Source organism: Lonchura striata, chromosome W (genome assembly GCF_050655825.1).
Source record: "Lonchura striata isolate lonStrDom1 chromosome W, ASM5065582v1, whole genome shotgun sequence".
Taxonomy (NCBI): Eukaryota; Metazoa; Chordata; class Aves; order Passeriformes; family Estrildidae; genus Lonchura; species Lonchura striata.
The window spans coordinates 12,933,501-12,957,257 of NC_140743.1; the positions used below are offsets into that span (position 1 = coordinate 12,933,501).

The following is a 23,757-nucleotide window of genomic DNA, read 5'->3' on the forward strand; positions in this document are numbered from 1 at the left end:
ATTCAATGCCTTTCAGTTTGTTCACAGTTTCTATGTTGCCCATTGATCGGGTTCTGTTTCTGCGGTTGCAGATCAGGACGAACACACTTCGATGGTACCCAATGCACCCCAGTATCTGTGGACACACAAGCATACCTGTGTCCCAAAGCGATAAGGTCATAGTGACCTTCCCATTGTTTGGTGATTAAAGTCCGCACTCGAACTTTTGCTCGAGGCTGATGTGCCTCGTCTGAAGCCTGCAACGAGAGATGATGATTTAAAATGACAGGGTTATTTGAATTCTGCAGCACCGTAAGATGATTGATGGTGTACAATTCTTTCTCCAACTGTCTGTGTGGGGTCTCACCCTGCATTCCCCATTTTTGTTTTTGAAGAACCCACTTCAGAGTACCATGAGTGCATTCTACAATAGCTTGGCCAGTTGGAGAATGGGAAATACCAAACTTGTGTGATACACCCCACAACTGCAGGAACTGCCGCACCTGCTGCGATGCATAAGCAGGACCATTGTCGGTTTTCACAGAAGAAGGTATGCCCAGAACGGCAAAGGTTTGCCTCCAGTGGGCAATGACATCACGAGTCTTTTTTCCAGTGTGAGCAGAAGCCCACATTGCAGAGGAGAATGTGTCCACTGTGACATGCACATATTTGAGCTGGCCAAACTTGGCAATCTGGGTGACATCGGTCTGCCAAAGCTCCAAGGCCCTAGTGCCTCTAGGGTTTACCCCTGCTGGTAGAGGCGGAGCAAGTGCATGGCAGTCGTCACAGGACTCAACAATGCCACGAGCCTCTGTTGGCATCAGCTGAAACTGCTTCTGCAGAGTATGTGCATTCTGATGGAAAAACCCATGCGATGCCTCGGCCTGCGCGAGTGTATCAGGCTGAGGTGCTACCCACGCCGGATTAGCCAACTTGTCAGCCCTTGCGTTACCTTCCGCTACAAACCCTGGTAAATTGATGTGACTTCTCACATGCAGAATGTAAAACGGATGAACCCGGGCCTGAATAGCACACCACAAGGTCTTCAGTAAATTAAACAAGGCAGGGTTACTCACCTCCTTCAAAACCGAGTGACCCAACCGCTGTGCGATGTCAGCCACATAGGCAGAATCCGTGACCAAATTGAAAGGTTCCTGGGAAAATCACTGAAATGCCATAACAGCAGCCCTCAACCAATTGGGCTGACCCATCCTGATGAGCTTTCAGAACCTGCCATTCAGATCCGTCCTTCCAAGTAACAATGGCCTTTCCTGTTTTCCCCGAACTGTCAGTAAAGACGGTGGGTCCTTGCACGGGTTCCTGACTATTTTTGGGCCGCAAAGAGATCTGCGTAGATTTCGCCACCTGCAGTAGCTTGTGGCTGGGCAAATGATAAGTGATTTGCCCTGAAAAATTTTCCAGAGCACATTGCATGGACACACAGTGTGAAAAGCTCTATTTAAAGTCCTCCCGGGATATTAGGAGTACGATCTTTGCAGAATCTGCACCCATCAATTGCAACCACCAGTGCCGGCATTTGATTATCAACTGAGCAATCAACTCAGCCAATGTCGTTGCTGTCTTCTGTGGCTTATGGGGCAGGAAAACCCATTCCAAAATGTGCACAGGATCAGACCATTTGTCACTCCATTGGCCAATGATACCTGTGGGATGCGAATCTGGAGTGGTAACGAACACAGTGACATCAACGGAAAGATCAATGCGATAAACCTGACGGGCAGAAACAGCCTGCTGAACCTCCTCCAGCACCTGACATGCCTCAGTGGTCAATGTGCGAGGTAATTTTAAATCAGGGTCTCCTTTCAACAGATCATACACAGGAGACAGTTGTGCGTCGGTTAGTCCCAGGTATGGACGTAACCAGGTGATGACACCCATCAGTTTTTGAACATCATTCAGTGTCTTCACCGAATGCACCAATTGCACCTCCTGGTGTTGGATTGTCCATTCCAGAATTTTGACCCCCAAGTACTTCCAAGGAGGTTGTTGCTGAACCTTTTCTGGAGCCACCTGCAGCCCATGAGCATGCAAAGCATCGAGCAACCGAGGCTGAATCCTCAGCAGCTCCTCCTGAGTGGACGCAGCCACCAAGATGTTGTCCATATAATGATACAGACGTGCATCAGGGAACTGCTTGAGAACTCCAGACAAGGCACGAGCCACATACCATTGGCATATGACCGGGGAATTGAGCATGCCCTGTGGCAGAACTTTCCATTGATATCACTGTGCGGGCTCATCATTGTCAACTGCCGGCACCGTGAAGGCAAATTTTGGTCTGTCATCGGGATGCAAAGGAATTGTAAAGAAACAATCCTTCAAATCCACGATGAAGATCGGCCAGCCTGCAGGAAGCATGGTAAGCGATGGCATGCCCGCCTGTAACGTTCCCATACCCTCCATGACGGCATTGACCTTCCAGAGTTCCTGTAACAACCTCCATTTTCCAGACTTTTTTTTGATGCAGAAAACAGGGGTTTTCCAGGGGCTTTTGGAAGGCTCCAGACAACCCTGGTCCAACTGTTCCTGCACTAAATTTCGAAGGGCGGTCAGTTTATCTTGAGGGAGGAGTCACTGGTTTTCCCAAACAGGTGTATCCACCAGCCACCGTATAGGAGACGCAGGACACTCCTCGCCCTTCGCTGCAGTGGCCCCCATCAAAAACCCGTCTCGATGCACACCCCTCATGCAGACAGAACATCCCTCCCCCAGAGGTTAGCAGGAGAAGAAGTAACATGAGGCCTAATCCAAGCCGTCTGTCCCTCTGGGTTTGTGACCAGCACGGGCCACTGGCTCATATAACATCGCGCTGTTCCTCCCAGGCCCGCAACAGACGTCTCCGCTGGATCCAGGGGCCAGTCTGGAGGCCAGATGGCAAGGGAGAGAACCATTACATCAGCGCCGCTGTAAAGGAGCCCACGCAGGCGGATCTCTGACGGTGTCGCACCAGGGATGGACAGGGTACACAGTATCTCGGGACGGTCTTTAGTCAGGACAACAGTCCAGTGAACTTGAGGCGGTCCAGTGGATCCAAAACCACCATCGCCTCGTGACCGGTCAGCCGTCCTGCGAACAGAAGACTTAAAAGGCAGAAGCTGAGCAAGCCGTGTCCCTTTCAGGATTATAACAGGGGGGGTGGACATGGAGATCATTGCACAAATCTGCCCTGTGAAGTCTGCATCTATAAGACCCAGGTGCACAATGATGCCCTGAAGGGTGGCACTAGACCTTCCCATAAGGAAGGCACTCATGCCTTCACCCCAAGGGACCAAAGGCATCCAGAGGAACCTTGTGCACCTTGCAAGAGTCTAAAACGACTCCTGCTACTGTGCAGACATCCACACCTGCTGACCCACAGGTGCTGGCGACAAGCTGGCTGAGCAGACCTCCATGGGCTCCGGGGTCTGGAGAGGAACTTGTGTCTGAGTGCGCCCCCCCTTCACGCTCCGCTTCCCGTTTCCCAAGCCTGGGATTGCCTGGCCACTAACATGAACAGTCGCCTTGCAAACATCCGCCGGATGGCCTGGCCTTCCGCACCGGCCACACACATACGAGGGAAATTTTCCCTTCTGTGTTTTCTTCCATCATTTAGTGCTTGTCTGAGCAGCCCCCTGCAGCTGCTTCCAGCCCTGAGGCGCTGCCCAGACTGGCTGCATGGCAGTACCCAAGCATCCACCTTCCAAATCGAAGGGCCTATGTCTGCACAGGCTGCTGCCATCTGTGAAATGGTAGCCCCTTCAGGAAGAGCCTGTATGACTCTTTTGCATTCTGCATTGCAATGGATCCTAGCAAATCTTGCAAGGACCATTCGCCTCAGCTCAGGTTCTACCACCTGCCGCTCTACAGAGGCAGTCAACCTCAATGCAAAGTCCATGAAAGACTCATCGACCCTTTGAACAACAGTCAGAAAGGGTTCCATCGGAGCAGCCATTTCTAGGGCCTGGATCATAGCTGCCAAGCCTAACGTCCAGCATTGATCAAGCACGAGAGGATCGTATCCAGCCTGCCCCTGAGGATCAACATAATTGCCTGTGCCCATCAACATGTCAGCGTTAACCACACGCCTGGGATCCTGTTGCCCCCGCATAGCATTCTTCTGCACTGCGCTGGCCACTAAACCAGCCCACTTGTCCTCAAACACGTCAAATTGCACAAGGTTAAAAAGAGCCTGTGCCACAGAATGAATATTGGAAGGCCTCAGCAGGTCAGTAACAAGTAACCGAATCGTAAGCATAACTTCATCAGACCCAAGACCATACTGTGCCACAGTGTCTCGGATTTCCTTCAACACCTTAAACGAAAAGGGCTGATGAGTGTTATGAGTAACACCCCTGAGCACAGGGAAAGCCTGAGGACCCCCTGGCAAGGCTGCATCGTCCACCGTATCATGTCCCATGGACTCTGGGACAGCGGCAGCTCCTGAGCTGCGAGGCGGTGCAACATCACTGGACACCACTCCCCCAAGGAGTTTCAGAGCCACGACGTGCAACCACCTGGTGGGTACTGCCCCCATCAGGTGGGACAAGATGGGCTGCCCACCTGCTGGGGCGGGGCCTGATGGAACAGAGACCAACGCCCCGTCCTTGGCGGCCCCCACCACCTGCGCATGCCCAGCAGGCTGCGCAGGCTCAGGGATCGGAGCCGACTCGTCCTCGGAAGATGAACCCAAAACCGAAGCAGGTGAACCCACCTGGGTTGTTTCCAGGGGGAATGTGACCCCACAGTTCGGGCAATTCACCTTCACCGAGCCAGGTGCAACCTGAGGCGGGGGCTGGTCCACAGGCCCCCGTTCGTCCCCGAGCACCGGGAAGGCACAAAGAGGCAGTGCTTTCCCCTCCATCCCACCACGCCAGTGGTGCGGAGCGGGCCGAGGGGGTCGGACCGGCTCCACCGACCGGACGCTCGGAGACAGCGGGCTGGGAGCCCGGGGCTCCCCAGAGGAGAAGCCGTCTTCTGACTCACTCTCCCGGGCACAAGGGGAATCAGGGCCACGCTCTGGGGACTCGGCCTCCCCAACATCAGAGATAGAAAGGTTTCTCAGAGAATCCCGAAAACTACCAATGTCAGAGCCCTGCCAAATGGCATCCAATCTCTTCCACAGCATCATCAGCGGCCCAACATCTTCAAAACGATTATCAAGCAGGGCATCCATGAGGCGAACTCCCATGGGAGACCAATTCTCCCAGGAAAGCGCCTCAGCAAGACTTTGAAAGAATCCCTGTTCCCTTGCCCATAAAAACAGCCTCTCAAAATCATCCCAATAGAAAAGAACGCATTTCCCCTTCAGTACCTCCCTCCAAACATCCAAAGCCACTGACTCCTCCCTGATGCTCTCAAAGTTCTCCATTACCAACAATAGCAACAAGCAAAGCGCTGAACAGAGAGACCTCACCAGCGTAGTTCCCAGCCTAAGCTGCAATACACTTCGGCGGTCATCAGATGTCGCTATAGGACACGTGAAAGCACGATGCAAGCCACCTGCTATTTGCAAGGTAAAGAAGAAGATTTATTTCTCTGACTCCACCTTTTATACTTTCCCAAAGGTGACATTGGATTGGAGAGTGAATAGGCCACCTCTCCAAAGACATTGGACAAACCACTAGTACATCAAGTTTCTCCACCCCCATAAAGGAATGCAAAATATGTTGTTTATAGAAATTGTGTGGGAAAGTTCTCCAACAGAATGTAAACTCAGAAGGCTTTAGAAAATCTTAAGAATCAGGGTGACACGCACACCAAAATGTCGTCCATGTAGTGTAGGATGATGGCGTCTCCTACAGCTACACGGACGGTGGACAGCAAGGAAGAGATGTACCACTGGCAAATAACTGGGCTGTTTTTCATGCCCTGGGGCAAAACCCTCCAGTGGTACCTTTTCCTTGGGGCTTCTCGGTTGATGGTTGAAACCGAGAAGGCAAACTGCGGGGCATTGTCAGGGTGTAGGGGAATTTGAAAAAAGCAGTCTTTAATGTCAATTACAGCCAGATTCCAATTTCGGGGGAGCATTGTAGGGGACGGCATCCCTGGCTCTAGAGACCCCATATCTTCAATGACTTTATTTATTTCGCGGAGATCATGAAGGAGGCACCATTTGTCTTTGTTGGGTTTTTTGATTACAAAGACAGGGGAGTTCCATGGGGACGTGGTCTCCATGATGTTCCCTTTAGCAAGCTGCTCCTTCATGAGCCCCTCAAGCGCCTCTAATTTTTGTTTTCTGAGCGGCCGCTGTTCCACCCAAACTTGTTCATCAGTCAGCCAATTCAGTTTCTGAGTGGGGCGCTTCTCAGTGACTGCTGCCCGAAAAAGCTGGGGAGGCTTTGGAATGTCAATTTTTGCCCCCCACTGGGCCATCAGGTCTCTCCCCCACAGGAGTTCTGTAAAATCTCAAATGAATGGGTGTATAGAGGCCAATTGCCCATCTGGCCCCTCACTTTATACAACGCTCCTTGATTGTTTTGCCAATTGAATTCCCCCTATACCTTGTACGCGACCAGCCACGTTTTGCAGCTCCCAATGTGACGGCCATTCCCGAGTGGGAATGATCGTTACATCTGCCCCCGTATCCAGGAGCCCCTGCATTGTTTTCCAATTCCCGCGAAGATGAAGGCCACACATTATTTTGGGCTTGTTCTCCCCAAAGGCCTGTGCCCAGTAAATAGATGGTAAAAGCTTTTGGCAAAGGTCAGCCGCCTGCTCCCGGTCCCAAGGTTGCTCAGGGACCGGCAACTATTTGACCCTTAGGGAGAAACACCAGTGGGTGAACGCAATACAGGGGAAGCACTAATTGCCCTGGGTCTGAGGTTACTAACCCGGGCAATACCGTGATCTCCTGGGGTGTGAACTTGGTGTCCCCAACAACGATGTACTTACATCGCAGCTGACTCCAGGTACCTGAACCCTCTGGGGTGACGGAAATAAGATGATGGTCCATGTCCCGAAGATGGAGGGGTTCCGTCAGCTGGAGTCTGAAAGGGAAAAAATTCAACAAGGTGGTTAAGATGGGTCTGCGGTGTATTTGTTCGTAACGAGTGCACATCATGTTAGATGGAAAAGTATCAAGTCCGGTATTTTGCCAGTCCAATGTGGATGTCTGTCCAACCCCCCCTCCCTGAGATGTTCCGTGGCCCACCGAATTTATATCTGAGCGCAGGGAGAGGCTGCGCTCGTAAGTTAGTTTTTTGATGGTTCCTGGGCCCTGCCCTGCTCCTTTTTAAATTGGTGGAATTCATTCTTGAGTGGGTAATTTCCCACCCAATGTCCCGGGGTCCCACAAACACAGGGGTCAACCCGCTCCTGCCCTCTATTTCTTGTTTTACTTTATTTGTTGGTTCTTAAGGAAATTGCCCCAATACTTCTTCCGGTTCCCTGTGTACTTCCCTCAACAGATGCTTGCAATTTCCATCTGTTAAAACAGGACAATTACATCAATAAATGATACAGTTCAAACTCCCTGCCCAAAGTGTTAGTTAAAACAATCCTCTACTTTTCTGACATCTTTGGGCTTCTTTGGATATCTCTCACCCAGTCAGGATGTTATAGTCTCTTGTTTGGGTTCTTTTACTGGGCCTTTAATTTTGTTGACATGGGTCTACTCTTGCTCTGTGGTTCGCACAGTGGATTCAGTGGTTAGCAGTACCTGAAAGGGACCTCCCCACTGAGGGGTTAAACTGAAGACAGTGCACATAGCACTGTCTCATATGTTTCATCGTTTGGAAGTGTAATTGAGTTTTAGTTACTTACTACTGTTGATACATGGGAACTGCATGGCCTAGGAAGCATTACAATCACAGAGAGGTTTAGCACTTGGCCTAGCATCCCATTTTGATGGAAGCAGTTTCTAGGCAACATGGGTTGTCACAGCCTAAACACTATTAAATTTGATGGAAATCACTGTACACAACTTTACATAAATCTTTTGGCAAACTTATACATAGAGGCAAAAATCTTCTCCCTACAAGAACAGAGTGCACACAGAGAGCTAGGGGCCACTCTAGCTAGCAGAGCTATGACACTGTTGAGGCAGGATGGTATGAAAGAACTCCAATTCAGAAGGCTGAGAGTAGAACTCTGATTTATTTCAAATACATCACTCTTTTATAGAGAGTATCATCCAGACCAATTCTATTGGTCCTGAAGTAAAAACATCTCACCCATTGGTGTGCCGTGAATGACGCACAGTGGCAGAACCTATCTATAAACAATGTGAACAACAAGAGAGATAAAGAATTATTTACATTCTTTCTCAACTGTTTCCCAGGATTCTGCCTGGTTAGAAACCTTTTTTTTTCTCTCTGACTGAACGGAGAATATCTACAGAGTTAGGTAGTGACACATACATAATATATACACACATCTTTTTCTAGGTTGGACTGCAGCCAGATGTACAGAGCTGTGTATCCAGAGCCATGTCCCTGGGCTTGCCCAGCCTCTGTGTGCACACAGGGACATATGCAGAGCTAGTGCACATACATACAGGTACCTGCTCACCTGTACAGAGCTCCTGTGCACAGTGGTAGTTGTTAGCAGCACACACTTATGTGCACCTAACTTGCTACACCAGTACACATATGCTACACAGACACTCACCTATGTAGTGTCTATTAATGCACACATACTTACAAGCATGAGACCAGCTTGTATGTAGAGTTTGTGCACACTGTGTGCAGTGCCATATACATATATAGAGCCATGCTCACATTTGTAGTTGTGCACACTCAAAAGCACAGACCCGTGCACAGACCCACTCACACCTGAGAGTGTGCAATTTAACACACACATAAACTGCAGTGCACACATCACGTGTACACGTCAGCACATCTATGTGAACAGTGCTGTGCACACCAGCATACTTGTACACTGAGCAAAGGAGGATGTGTGCACACATCTGGGCACACCAGAAAACACAGAGCTGTGCACACTGGCACACACATGCACAACACTCTCCCAGAGCTCTTCTGGCCCCAACACTCCTGTGGGTCTCTCCTTGTGGGATCATGACATGGTGGGAATGGGGAAATTGTGGCACATTTTAAAGAACACCCTCTGTGCCTTTGGGGTGGGAACAGACAGGCCTGTCTTAAAGGAAAGGTCAAAGAGAGACTGTGCTGGATTCTTGCTTTTTGCCTTTCACCCTGCAAGGGCAAAACTGAGCACTTTTTGCCATCCTGTTTTCCCAGGAGCTTGACTAGCACAAAGGAGAGGATTGGAAGGATTTATTGAGATCACTGCTAGTGCATAGCACACGTGGCATTTCTCACCCCTTACATTATCACAGGATGTTGGGGTAGGAACTAACAACAGCCTTACCCCACTGCCTTAGAAGCTCGTGTTTTGTCAAGGGTGACCTTTTACTTCTTAAGTGAGGAGGGGTACTTGTGGCCTTTATTACTGTGGAGGGTAGCTTACAGTCCACTGGGGATAGAGTAAGGAAAGCTCCAGGCATCTCTGCAGGGGTGACAGTGACTTTGAAACAAAGTTTTTTATCAAGATTTTATCTTGGACTGAAAGAGGGAAAGGTATCAATGTAAAGTCTCTTCTTTTCTAAAGACGTTTTGGTTTAGTTAGACAGAAAATAACTTCCTGATGTACAGCTGTCAGTGCTGACTCAAGGTACACTTTTACACGGTATATATTTTGTTTTTAATAAAATTTCTGAGTTAGCCCCTTGGCCTCACTACATGTGTCTATTTCTAAATTAAACTCTTGGACAGAAGGATACTTCTAAGCAAAAAGGATTTTTGAAGCAGTACTAACTTGCACTTCTTGGGTTCCTTCAGGCTATCTATCAAAAATGAAAAGTAACTTCTGTACCCTGAGAGATCTGTTGGTATAAGAAATCAGGAATAGAGAAGGTAATTCTAACTCTGTTATTTGCTGTTCTTCCTCATTAGACAGGAGAGAATCAAGTACATTTGTTGCATTGCTCTTGGGCTATGCTTTTTCCCTTTCCAGGGACCCCTATGATTGGGATCTGATAAGTATGGTCTCCTCCTTCCTGCCCCAATAGGGTTGGCGGAGGGCCAGAAAGCCCTCCCTGTCCAGAGACTAGATAAGGCCCTGTCCCTTCCTGGTTCTCTCTCTTTTCCCCTTCATCTCATGGAATAAACAGCTTGGACAACCACATCAGGGCAATTGAAGACTCTTTTGAATCTTTGCTCAACTCCTGACCCACCTTCCCTCAAGGCCCCGTATATCTGGTCTAGCCTGGTGATTTGGGGGCTGCGAGGGATAGGGGCGTCATACATTCAATCAGCCTTTTCTTCCTTAGGGCATGAAATCTCTGAAGAGATAAGGCCACTTTAAGGCCTTCAGATCCCGCTTGATAGAAGGAAATGCCAAAAACTTCACCACGGTCTCAGCCACTGCTTTCAATGTACTAAAATGAGGAACTTTTCTTGTAGGTATACAATAGTATTTCTAACAAAGCCCAGTTGGCGTTGAAAATTGCATTCACATACAGGAGGCAAAAAAGTATAAAAATTATAAAAGACTACATGGAAGTTCATAGACATTTGAGATAAAATTAGGGTTCCATAAAAGTAAAATTTCTCTTTGCTTTTAACAGAGGCAGATTTTCATCTTTTAAGCTCAAATTTTCTCTGACACACAAAAGAACACAAAATAGAGAAACACTTTAGTTCAAACCTGAAACATTTGTCTTTTGGGAATTCTATTTCCACATGAAGTGTCACTGGATGAGCACTACTGAAGCACACGAATATCAGGGCTACTTCTACAAACTGCAAAAATTATTGAAAATCCTCTCCTACTGGCAGTAAGAGTAAACACGTCTAAAGGTTTCTTTGTATGGAGAGAAGCTACAATGAATGGTTTCAACATCAAAATTAACTGGAAAACAGCAATTTCAGGTAAAGTGTTAAAAAAAATCCCACTGCATTTCTCAGTCACATTTCCAAGATGATTCACACAAACCCAACTGCCTGAGGGCAACAGAGCATTACAGTGCACTGTAAGACTCAGCTTTTTCAGGGAGAGGAAGGAAGAGAAGAAACCTAGCAAAGCTTTGCCAACTTTCTGTCCCCTCAGAGAGAATCTAAGTATCCAGAATTAAGCATTATTGGTTAGATTTTAAAATAAAAGTGACTGGAGTAATGACCTACCAGTACTACTCAACAGTATGCTATAAGAGTAGATTGAAAATTAGTATTCACAGAGAAAAGCAGGAAGTGGTAAAAGGGAGGAGGAAAACAGAGCACACTCTGATCTAGTGTTTGACATCTTTGTATTTCCTTCTCTCTTTGGGGATGTTTTTTTTGAGAAATGTAGTAGTTGGCTCTCACAATTAAAAGATAGATATTATGTGGATGTTAAAATGTATAGTGATGTTATTGTAATATGTCCTCCCATAGTCCTCTTTCCCCTCCCCCTTGTAATTGCCTCAATAGTCAGGACATTTGGAGAGGGTCAGCTTATTACCAGGAGACGTGGCGTAACAACACTTGACCTCCAATCAAGATGTAAGAACATAATCTCCACCAAAGCGATGCACAGACAGACAACTCTTCAACTAATTAAAGTTGAAAAGGGGCATGTTTATTCAGCACACTGGACACATGGGAGGCAGCCCTCCAAAGATGTGCAAATTTCCAAAACTGTAGCTTCTCTATATATCCACAAAAGTTCTACATATTCATAAAGACATCCAAGATTTATATACATAGGCATCACCTGCTCCCGCTTTGTATTATAATTAGATGAATGTTCATTACGGCTGTGCAGTCCTCTTCTTTAATTGGGTCAGTGGGCTCTGAAATGGGTCAATGGTCTTCTGAAGATGAAGTAAAAGGTCTTCCTTGTGGTAAACTCTTCACCTTTATCTGGTTTTCAGGGCTTCTTGACCCATTGGTCATGGTCCAAAACACCTCTCCTGGGCCAAATTATTCTTAGAAGCCAGGTGTATTTATGGTTCCTGCCCTTTTTCAATACTTCATATATTTCCTGTCATTTCTAAGAACATAACTAAGTCAAATACATTATATATTGTCTTTGCGTCAATTACCCCCACCTGGTAACAAGTAATCTTCTTGTTAAGCTCTTAATCAAAATAACAGCCTTCATCTTACTAGTTACATTTCTAACTTAACCCCTTGATTCAAATGGACAGCAGACAAGGAGTTGACTGACAAAACTTTGGGAGGGGCTAAGGGTATAAAAGGCAGAGCATCCATTTTGTAGATGAGCACATGGCTGATAGTCACGGAGACTCTCAACGCTGCAGTTTTTTCTTATTCAGTCATTTTGTATTCTTGTTAAGGTTTAATAAACCCTTGAAATTTTAAAAGTGAGCAGTCATTTTTCACAGGGACTTCTTACTTATCTTAATTAGTCTAACTACAGGCTCTTTAGACAGACCCTGCCTCTCTGATTAGCTAGAAGGAGAAAAGAAAAGAAAAGAAAAGAAAAGAAAAGAAAAGAAAAGAAAAGAAAAGAAAAGAAAAGAAAAGAAAAGAAAAGAAAAGAAAAGAAAGAAAAGCAAACTTTGACTTCCTCTTAGAATACAAAAGTAAATAAACAATTTGCACCCATGGTACACTAGCACAAGCAGCGGCCAAGCTGCTCACTTGGTCTCATGCTCCTGTGACTTTATGCTGATGGGAAAGCAGGGAAGCCTCCATGCCTCAGTGCCCCAGCCCCCCGTCCCAAGCAACCACTCAGCTGCCTCGGGTGGTGTTTATATTTTATATCAAAAGTTATGTATAGTCTGTTTACAATTCTGTGTATTGTATAATCTATATTAGACAGTGTGTCTCTACCTTAAACCAATAGAAAAGTGTCACCACCACACCAGGACACGGAGGACAAGAAGAAGGAGAAGAAGGCTAGAACATGCCCAAATTCCTCCATCTTGACCCCCTGAACTACATTCTAAAAATCCCAAAATTCTACTTTTCCACCCTGTGTTAATTCAAATATCACACTACTCAAACCCTTGTGGCTTGTAATTCCTCATACAGACTTGGCAGCTTTTCCCTGGGGCTAAAATTGAAGCCACAGGTGTGTTTGACTTCATGCCAAGGTCTCCAAGCCCCCTGCCAGGGTCTCAAGACATCCAGGGCAGCCAGAGGGATGTCTTTGACTCCGACATTTTATAATGGGCATTATCCATAAGATATTATTTGAAGTTAAATATACTAATTCCTTTGTTTGTTTGCAGTTTGTTTATGGTACCATTGACTTCTTAGTTAAGGATAAGTGACAAAGTTAACAATAATTGACAAAGCTGATGCTTTACACCCTTCACAAACCATTGTGTAGCTATCTGCAAGACATTTAAGAAACTTTCCCAACGCCCCTTAATAGAGGCTTTCTTGTAGGATATGTTAGGGATACCCTTCCAGTTAAGGCCTTGGATCTGGCCAAGCCCTGGGTCTAGCTGGTAAGAAGTATGCCAACAGACCTGGTTGTTTCTGCACTAAAAATGTATCCAGGTCACTTTGACTTGCTGATTTGGGCTTATAACAGCTGGACCCCCTATAGAGGTAAACTTGGAAATTTTTCCAGGGAATGGTTCTCCAGGTCCTCACTGTGAAACAGGGCTTGTTGGCTATCACAAACTCTGGGTGATGGTACCGTATCTAGGCAGTTGATGATGTATCATTCTAAATCACTATCCTCTGTCTCATGTGCTAATGATTACATGCATTATCATGCTTATTTCTGCTTGGTGTGAGTTTAATGCTTTACCACATGTATTTTTTTACTTTTATGTTGCCTTCATGTTCATAGTGAGAGACACTCGTTCTCAAAGAAACAAAGAAGGGGGAATATGACTCTTCAAGAACATTTAGATAATACAATATTTACACTATAAATTCTGAAAGCAGATCATCAGTTTTGATTCTGAAATAAGAGATCTTCCAGAGATCACCTGAGCTAACAAAATGAATGTATCAAAAATGAATGTATCAAAAATGAATGTATCATGTTTGTAGAATCATGTGTTGAATTTTAAGAAACCTCTGCCATGGCGCAAAAGACATAGGGAAAAAAAAAATTCTTTAAAGCTTCTTGCAAAAAGACAAATACCAGAGAAGACCAGGAATGCAAAGAACTCAGATAAGGAGGCCCCTCTGTCAAGGATGATGGACTTATCCAGATAACAGAGCAGAAGACCAAAAGCGCATGCGCAGAGGAGAAGAGTTCAAAAGTTCAATGCAGAGGAAGACTATGGTTTCAGCCTCAGAAGACCACCAGAGATCCCCATAAAGACCACCACAGAAAACCACGCATGCCCAGAAGGGCGTAGACCTATTTAGCATGAGAGGCGAAGACAGGCGGGGCCAGAGGTTGAATATGCATAGAAAAGTTGTGTAATGTATTGCATATGGAACACCTTTGTGAATAAAATTGTGGGACAAACTCCAGCTCGGGGCACAAGATTTCGGAGAGCTATCTCACTTGTGCCGGGCGCTGTCATACATACCCACTTCATAACTACATTGAGTTGTGGAGTCTATTTATTTATTCCGCGTATAGCTTCATTTGGCGACCACGAAGGGACATCTCTGCTCATCTGTGGGTCCGGCTGAGGGCAGACACCCTCAGGCACGGCGGGGCACTTCCCCGGAGGGACTCTGTGCCTCGGCTGTACACTACGGAGGGCAGACCACGGCCCGTCGATAAGCGGACCAAAAGCGCTATGTATTATTTTATTTTGTTAAGGAAAGGCACTGATAAGTCGCATTAAGACGTTTTTGCGTGCAGGTTTGCCAAAGGGGCTTGCAAGCAGATCGGCGGAGGAGAGGTTCCCCCCCGAGGCTGATTGCGCAGCTCGGGGAAGGAAAGAGATTGCACCCCCCCCCAAAAACTGATTGCGCAGCTGGAGGGGGGGGAAAGGTTTCCCCGTGGTCGATAGAGCGGCTTGGGGAAAGGGAGAAATCCCAGTTTCAGTGTGGTGTGTTTGTTACGTCCGGACGTGCGTGCTTGCATACGTGTGGGTATCTGTGTGAGTTTAAGAGGGTGAGACGTGGCGGTGCTAAGATACCTGAACGCGGCGCAGCGTTGCAATATTGCTGGAAAGCGTGGGGGTGAGGCGTGGCAGTGCTAAGATACCTGAACGCGGCGCGGCGTTGCGATATTGCTGGAAAGCGCGGGGGTGAGGCAGCTCTCAGCCAGCACTATCTGATAGAACAGACGGGCACATCTGCTTGAGAAGCAGCGTGCATGCAGGGCAAGGGCTGTCTCTGGTGAGTGAGAGCGCAGCTCAGAGCTAACAAAAGTGCCCTAAGCCCAGTTTGGCCAATAGCGCAGTAGGTGCGCACAAGCCGCGGTTTATAAAATTGCTTTAAACACGGCTAGCTACTAGCGCAGCTAGTACAAGTTAGGACTTGCAATCACCACTTACAAGCATCACTAGTTACTAAGAGTTTGTTATGCGGTTGTTAGGAAAATAGGGCCTTTTTGTTCATAATATAGAGTTTTCTCACATCCATAGAATAGAGTTTTTACTTAGAGTTTCACTTGTCTGAATATGTTCTCATTTTGCCAGGCATTCCAGTAAGTATCTCTCAAGGACAATTCCGTTACAAACTTTTTAGGGAGTTGAAACTGTTTTAGGGAGTTGATGTTGCTAGGCACCTAAGCACCTAAGCGAGTATCTTTCAAGGACAGTTCCGTTACGGACTTAGCAAAACATGTACTCTTGTGAAATGCAAGTAAACGTGCCTAGAGATAACATTTCTTGTTTTGAGAAAATTCCCAGATCACAGGGACAACCTTGAGGAAGACTACTGGCCTTCATCCCACGACCACCAAGAGGCAGAAAACGACCACCTAGCAACAGAGTGCGCCTGCGCAGAAAAGACACCAGAACGTCACACATCCGGAAGAGAAGACCCAATAAGTGGGGGGGGACAGGGGACGAAGGCGCGGTAGTTGGAATGACTGCCGCCCAGCGCAGCGCTGATCTGCTTTCGTTTTCTACCATTAATAAATCTTTTTAATTGGATTAGAAAGCCTATTGTGCTCGTTTATAACAATTTGGTGCCGTGACTCGGATCGGGGATCTGGGGAACCTCTCTCTGAGAGGGGCGCCATGATTCCGCTCCTTTGAGCGGACTCAGACCGGGGTTTCTACCCTCATCCCGACCGACGAAGCTAAAAGCCTAGAAAGCGAAAGCAAGAAAGGGAAGCGGGCCCAGGGTACCCCTTAAATTTTGTGCACAAAGTCCAGACGAAGACGCAGGACGCGTAAGTATAGAGGGATCCGTCCGGGTGGGGTTTGGGATCCCGGAGTACGGCGAGTGTGTGTGTGAATGAGAGGAGAACCGGCATCCGGATTCTCCAAGCGAGTGTGGACCCTTAGTAGTGCGTTTTCCAGAGCTCGCGAGGGCCTGGGCCACGAACCAGGGGAAGCGATTGTGCTGTTGTGAGTGATTGAAGGTACTTCGGAGGACATGGGGCAGGGGAAGAGTAAGAGTAAATCCCCCTCCCCGGTGGGGGTAAAACTTCCCCCAATTCCTAAGGATAGTCCCTTAGGGTTTATGCTGGCAAATTGGGAGCACTTTCCAGGAGCACCTGGGAAGGATAAGGCAAAGATGATACACTATTGCATAGAAGTATGGGGAGGACAAGAGATTTCTAAAAGTGTTTTTTGGCCCATCTTTGGGTCCTCAGAGGACTGGGTAAAGCAACTGTTGAATGGTTGGATAAACACTAAACAACCTTCTAACCCTGAGGAGAGTGCCTATGCCCGAGTCTGGACAGAAAAGCCGGAGGTGCTCGTGTTAAACTCTCGGGGGTTTCAGGAGGAAAGAAAAAGAAGGGGCGAGCGGAAGAAGTTATTATTGCACCCCCTCCCTACATTCCCCCTGCGCCAAATGCACCCCCTCCTCCTCCACAATCGGATGAGGAAGAATCAGACTCAGACTCTGATCAACCCTCAGGCTCGCGTGGTCCTCTTACCCGAAGTAAGACGCGAGGCAAACTATTTCCTTTAAGGGAAATGCCGATGGGGGGACCACAGCCGGGGATTGGGTTTATTTCGGTGCCCTTGAGTTCAGGGGATGTTAGAGACTTTAAGAAGGAGATGGGAAATTTGCTAGAAGACCCCCTGGGCGTGGCAGAGCGGGTGGATCAATTTTTAGGTCCTAATATATACACTTGGGAGGAATTACAATCTATACTTAACATTTTATTCACGGCCGAGGAAAAGAACATGATAAGAACTGCTGGAATGCGGGTCTGGGATGCCCAACCCGCACATGCCCAGCACCCGGCCGATACCAAATGGCCTCTCCAGAATCCCAATTGGAATAACCAGGATGCGGCCCATAGAGCTAACATGCGGGACTTTCGGATCATATTAATTGATGGCATAAAAGAGTCCGTTCCTAGGGGCCAGAATATAAATAAAGCATTTAATGACAGACAAAAGAAGGATGAAACCCCCACTGAATGGTTAGAGAGGTTAAGGAAAAGTTTTCAGCTGTACTCGGGGTTTAACCCGAATGACCCAATGGGACAGGCAATTCTTAAAGTCCAGTTTGTCTCTAAGTCCTGGGATGATATTAGGAGAAAGATACAGAAAATGGATGATTGGCAGGACAGGGATTTAGCAGAATTATTGCGAGAGGCGCAGAAGGTTTATGTCCGAAGAGAGGATGAAAGTCAGAAGAGACAGGTGAAAATGATGGTTGCTGCAGTGAGGGAAAGCAGGCGGGCGGAGGAAGGACAGAAGAGAGTCACTCGGAATAGGGAGGGTGACAAGGGAAAGGTAGGAGAAAGGGTGTGTTATTATTGTGGTAAGAAGGGACATTTCAAGAAGGAGTGCAGAAGGAGGCTTAGGGACGAGGAGGAGTTCAAAATCGAATAGGGGAGTCAGGGGCTCTACTTTATGGGGACCGGGAAACATCAAAAAGAGCCCTTGATAAAATTGAAGGTGGGTCCCCAGGGCCAGGAAATAGATTTCTTGGTCGATACGGGGGCAGAAAGATCTACTATTCAATTTCTGCCTCAGGGCTGTAATTTATCGAAACAGACAGCCACGGTAACAGGGGCTAAGGGGGAGCCATTTGAAGTACAAATTATTAAAGGGGTGATGGTAGAATCGGGAACTAAAATGGGGGTGGGTGATTTCCTATTAGTTCCTGAAGCGGACTACAATGTGTTAGGGAGAGACTTGATTGTTGAATTAGGAGTTCAAATTGAGGTGGTAGAGAAGGAGTTAAAGATTAGACTCTGTTCCCTCCGTTTAGAAGACGAAGAGAAAATAAACCCCCAAGTGTGGCATAATCCAGGGACCGTGGGCAAATTAAATATAACCCCATTTACAGTAAAAATCAGAAATCCCGAGGTCCCGGTAAGAATAAAACAGTATCCAATTTCACTAGAAGGGAGGAAAGGGTTAAAACCTGAAGTTGAAAGGCTGTTAAACAAAGGAATGCTAGAAGATAAGCTTATATTTACAATAGAAGAACAGGAGAAGCTTACAAAATTAGGAATGAAAGAGGAATCAGGGAAATGGCTGTTAAAGGATGGGAGGGAAGTTCTACCTAGAGCCATAGCCCAGCGGATGCTCAGTAAATTACACCAGAGAACACACTGGGGCGCTCAAGGACTGGTGGATCACTTTGCCACCCATTATATGACGGTGGGCCTACATGACTTAGCGAAAGGGATTACTAGGAGTTGTCCAACCTGTCTACGGGTAAACAGGAAAAATCTAAGGAAACTACACCTGGGTGGGAGGCCAGTGGCAAAGAAGCCCTTTTCAAATCTGCAAGTAGACTTTACTGAGCTCCCCAAGATAGGGAGACTAAAATATCTTTTGGTTATAGTGGATCATTTAACACATTATGTGGAAGCAATCCCCACTGCCAGGGAGACAGCTCGGACAGTAACAAAAGCCTTGCTGGAAGAAATAATACCTAGATATGGGGTCCCAGAGACGATAGACTCTGATAAAGGCCCCCATTTCACTTCAAAAATAACACAGATGCTAGCAGAAGCTCTGGGCATAAGATGGGAACAACATACTCCCTGGCATCCACAGAGTTCGGGGAGGGTAGAAAGAATGAATGGGGAAATTAAGAAACAACTCACCAAGTTAGTCCTAGAAACTAAACTATCCTGGATAAAATGTCTGCCGTTGGCATTAATAAATGTTCGAACTCAGCCACGAGCTGATATAGGACTGTCCCCATTTGAAATGCTGTATGGGATGCCCTATTCCCTAGAAAAAGTTCAAACCAATCCTAACATTACTGATCAAAGTATTAATAAATATTTAACCACTTTAATGAAATATAAAGAACAGTTATGGGAAAAGGGGATGTGGGCCCAAAGACCACCCCTAGATCTTGTGTTACACCAGGTACAACCCGGCGACTGGGTCCTCATCCGAAGCTGGAAAGAAGATTCAATCACCCCAAAGTGGGACGGACCATATCTGGTTTTAATCACCACTGACTCCGCAGTCCACACAGCAGAGAAGGGATGGACTCATGCTAGCAGAATAAAGGGGCCGGTGGATCCAACTCGATTCCATACAGCTTCCAGGGAAACGAGCTGGAAAATTGACGGGAAGCCGGGGGATTTAAAGTTAACAGTAAAAAGGACTTACAAATAATTTTCATGAACACTATCAACTCTAGGGACATTTGGGTTGGAGATAACTGGGGACTGCAAGTACAACTGGTTGGAGAAACAAAACCCCCAGGATACTGTAAACGTCTAGAGGATTCAGCCCAGCAGCCCTTTTATCGGTTCATCCGACTTGAAAAGGAGCAGAGACCTTGGGAAGGGGAGGGCCATGCTGAACATCAAAGTATTAGAGTAAAGTGTAGCTGGTTAGATTGTCATTGTTACCCTTTTGCCTGTTTTTCCTGCAAAATCTGTAAAGGATTGTGGTGGGCTCACTGCAGAAAGGGGAGAGCTCCAAAAAGTGTATGTCAACGCTGCTGGCTGGAGCAGCGCAAATTGACATCTGAAGTACTAAATTACAAGGTTGCCACTCGGGAATTGACTAAAGGATCTCCTGAGTGGTGGGAGGTTTTCATAAAAGGAATAAACCCTGAATTCCACTGTTACCATTCCAACGAGCCCCTGGGTCCGTTCCTCACGGATATAGTCCAGGTCAAGTGTCGCAAATTAGTCAAAAGACTCAGGTGCGACACCCCACAATTGAATACGAAAAACTGGAACTCCCGGAGATCAAAGTGGGAGAGAGGGAACAATCCCACCCCTGAAGAATATCTCTGCTGTCAAGAAGATGGCTTACCCTGTAACTTGTAGCAACCAAGTTGACAGGCGAGACAGAGAGGTAGGTAGTGGGGATGAGGGGCCCTCCCAAACCTTGAAAAAGAACGTAAATCATCATGGGTATGAGAATGGGGACAACGGAATGAGGGAAAATGGGAATGTAAAACTGAGCATGATAAGTAACATCCTCCCCTGCAGTGCGTATCACTCAATCCTATGGGTTTTTATGTTTGTATGGCTTCCCCTTCAGAGTGCCACAGTTAATATACATGAACCCTTTAAATGGACCTTAAGCAGATGGGAGGATCACGATACCCGTCATATTTTACAGACAATAACGGGACCTGGAGCACCGAGCTTTAAGATTGGGATCTGTGATCTAACTCGAAGTTTAAAATGCGGGTGGCTGTTAAATTTAACAAGCTTCTATATGTGCCCTGCTTCGAACCGAGGGAAGCAATACTGTAATTACCCTGAACATTATTACTGCGCCTATTGGGGCTGTGAAACAATAGCATCAGCGTGGGCTTCGGGTGGAGGATTGGACAAATATTTAAAAGTAGGACATGGACCAGCAGGGTGTAAACGACCACGAGAGTGGCCTTGGACTGGGAAAAACTTACTTGGGAACTGCACCTTTCTTTACCTAAATGTCACTCAACCAAGTGATTCTGGATGGTTAATAGGCAAAACATGGGGGGTTAGGCATTGGATAGAAGGGCATGATCCAGGGAATCTGATACAAATAAAAAAAGAGGTAGCGCCATGTTGCAGAGGATAGATAGATATGATTGTTATCTTAGCTAGCCGAATGTCACTTCTACCCTTGGATGAATCCTGGAGTGAAATGGACTGTTCCATCCCACCCCGCAAGAGATTGTGGTTCATCCCGCACCTCTGTACCTGCCCCTAAAACAGAGTCTGTAACCCCATTGGCCCATGCCTTGTCCCAGCCCACCTGGGAGCCCCGGATAAGGGGGCTCCGAGCGGCCATGCGGCCTCTTGGATTTCCTCCCTCTCTTGGACTTCCTCCCCCTCTGGGGCTTCCCCTCTCCTAAACCCTCCGTTTCTCTCTCCCCTCCCCCGTCCTCCTAAGCCCGGCCACGTGCTACGCCTGAGAGCACGAGGCTCGGGCATCCCTGAATTCTCCAATAAACCTCTTCCCCCAAGAGCAAGCTTCAGAGATCTCTGCCTCCCTACACCCCAACCGTGCAACAGGAGCTTACTCTTCCCACAACTGGCGCCCAACGTGAAAGAAAAAGGAATCCACGAATCTTGACACCTCCATGCACGGTAATTACCTGTGATAGCCTCCTCTTCGCTCTGAGCACAGGCTGTCGTTGCTAAGCAACGCAGAAGCCTTATCTCTTTAAAGTTTGCCGAGGCAATTTACCCTCGAGCACCATCGCCCGTGCTTAGCGGGCTTTTGGAGCTCTTGGGGCTGCCCGAGCAAGGAGCTGTGAGCTGGTGGCACGTGGCCACGTTAAGAGAGCGCACCGAGCACTGCCCAGCACTGCCTGCGCTGGAAGCCCCGAGGGGGGAGGTCTGAAGGTCCCGAGCACGGAAAAGCCGTCCGGAGAGACGCCCGGAGCTCTGAGGGGACCTGTGCAGAGTCCTGAGGAGAGGATCTCTGCTTTTGCGAACTCGAGGTGAGCTACACAGGTCTAAAATATGGGACAATCCCACTCTACCCAAGATAGAGATCTCTATAAGCAATTTAACCATCTTTTACGTAGTTATAACAGTAGTTTGCCTAAGAAAGAGTTAAAATCCCTTTTGGAATGGGTCCTGCCCCACTTCTCTCATGCGGATCGATCAGCCGCCTTTACCAAAGACTTCTGGGACTCAGTAGGTGATAAGCTTTTTATTGAGATTTACAGGAGAGACCCCGTTGCTTGCGACCTACTCCCAGCTTTTAGAGCTGTGGCCGAATTGTTCGTTCCACGAAAGCCGGTCCCGGCCATGTGGCCGGCCCGCGCGGCTGCTGATGACCGCGCCGCGATCCCCTTCCGCCCCGCCCCTCCCCCTCCCGCCCTGACCCCGGCCGCAACCGCCGCAGCCGCCCCCCTGAGTGACGCGGTTCCCGCCGCTCGCGCCCCTGCGACCCCCCACCCAACCCCCGCGCCGCGCCGCCTGCCACCGGCCCCCGCGGCCGCTTCCACCCCTGCCGCTTTCGCCGCGACCGCGACCCCACCTCCAACCGCCGCGGCTGCGCCGGCCCTCGCGACCACCCCCCGCACCCCCCCGATCCCCGCGCCGCGCCGCCTGCCGCCGGGCTCTGCAGCCCCCGCCGCGGCCGCCGCGGCCGCCCCCGCCGCGATCAGCCCCGGCCCCGCCCCACCCCCCGCGGCCGCCCCCGCCCCTCCCGCCTCCGCCGCGATCAGCCCCGGCCCCGCCCCACCCCCCGCGGCCGCCGCTCCTGTCCCAGCCCCCGCGGCCGCCCCGCCCCGCCCACTGGCCGCGGGGCTCGTGCCCGCCCCGGCTCTCCCCGAAAACCCTCTAATAGCAGCGGCGGTTGCTACTTTCGCTGGCTTCCTACAAAGCGGCTTCGCCGCGTTTCTACAAACACTCGACCCGGCGCTCGCCGCCGCTGCCTTGCCGCCGCCGCCCGCACGGGGAGAGCGCGTGGCCACGTCCCCAATCCCTGACGCGTGGCAGGAAGCACCGGGAAGCCCAGTGCGCCCACCCCAGCCCGAGCCCCGGCCACGGGGGGACACCCCGGGTCCCCGCGCCTCGACCCCGCCACCCCCCGCCCCCCGGCAACCCCCCCGCGGTGCGAGCCCGACCCCAGAGAGCTCCGGCGGGGCGGCAGACGGGGCCGCCATCTTGGTTCGGCCGGCGGACCACGTGACGCCCTCCCCGCATGCGCGGTTCACGGTGCCCCCGGTCCGGCCAGTTCCTGCCGCCTCTACCACGCCGCCGACGGAGCCCGCCGCTCCCCCCGCGCCCCGTGCCGCGGTCTGCGATCAGCCAGAACCCCCGAGCTCAGCGGCGGCGCTGGCAGGACCCCCGGAGCCGCCAGAAGGAGCCCCACCGCCGTCGCCGACGCCGGGGACCACCGAGTCGCTTCCGGGTTTGCCGCTAAAGCCCTCCGTGCCGGGTGCCCGCCCAGAACTCTGGCCAGCCGCACAACAAGTAGTTCTCGTCACCCCACCGCCGCCCCTGCAGCCCCTGGATGCCCCCGCTTCCTCTCCTAGGCTGCATCCACATTCCACAGCTACAGCCTCAGCTTGGAGGGATCCCTCCGCATCCTCAGGTTTCTCCCATGAGCCTTTGCTGACAGTCTCCACTCCTGCCCCTCTGCCCCAGCTGTTGGCAGCTGCTGCATCTAATTCACAGCTTAGCATGCAGCCAGGGAAAGAGGAACAGCACCTGGCAGCTGCTTTGACGAGTACAGGATCCACGGAGAACTGTGCTAGCCCTACCAATACCACCCCTGCTGCCTCAGTTTCCCAGGATGCTCAGGGGATCATTGATGGCCTCCAACTGATGGACAGGCATATATCCAAGCCTCATAGTCCCAGAGAGTGGACAGCT

The 23,757-nt window shown here is 49.0% G+C and overlaps 1 pseudogene; it reads right to left on the reverse strand.

Annotated features, from left to right (window-relative positions):
- LOC146763068 (uncharacterized) overlaps positions 1 to 23,757 on the reverse strand; it is a 286,861-nt pseudogene that overhangs the window by 213,042 nt on the left and 50,062 nt on the right.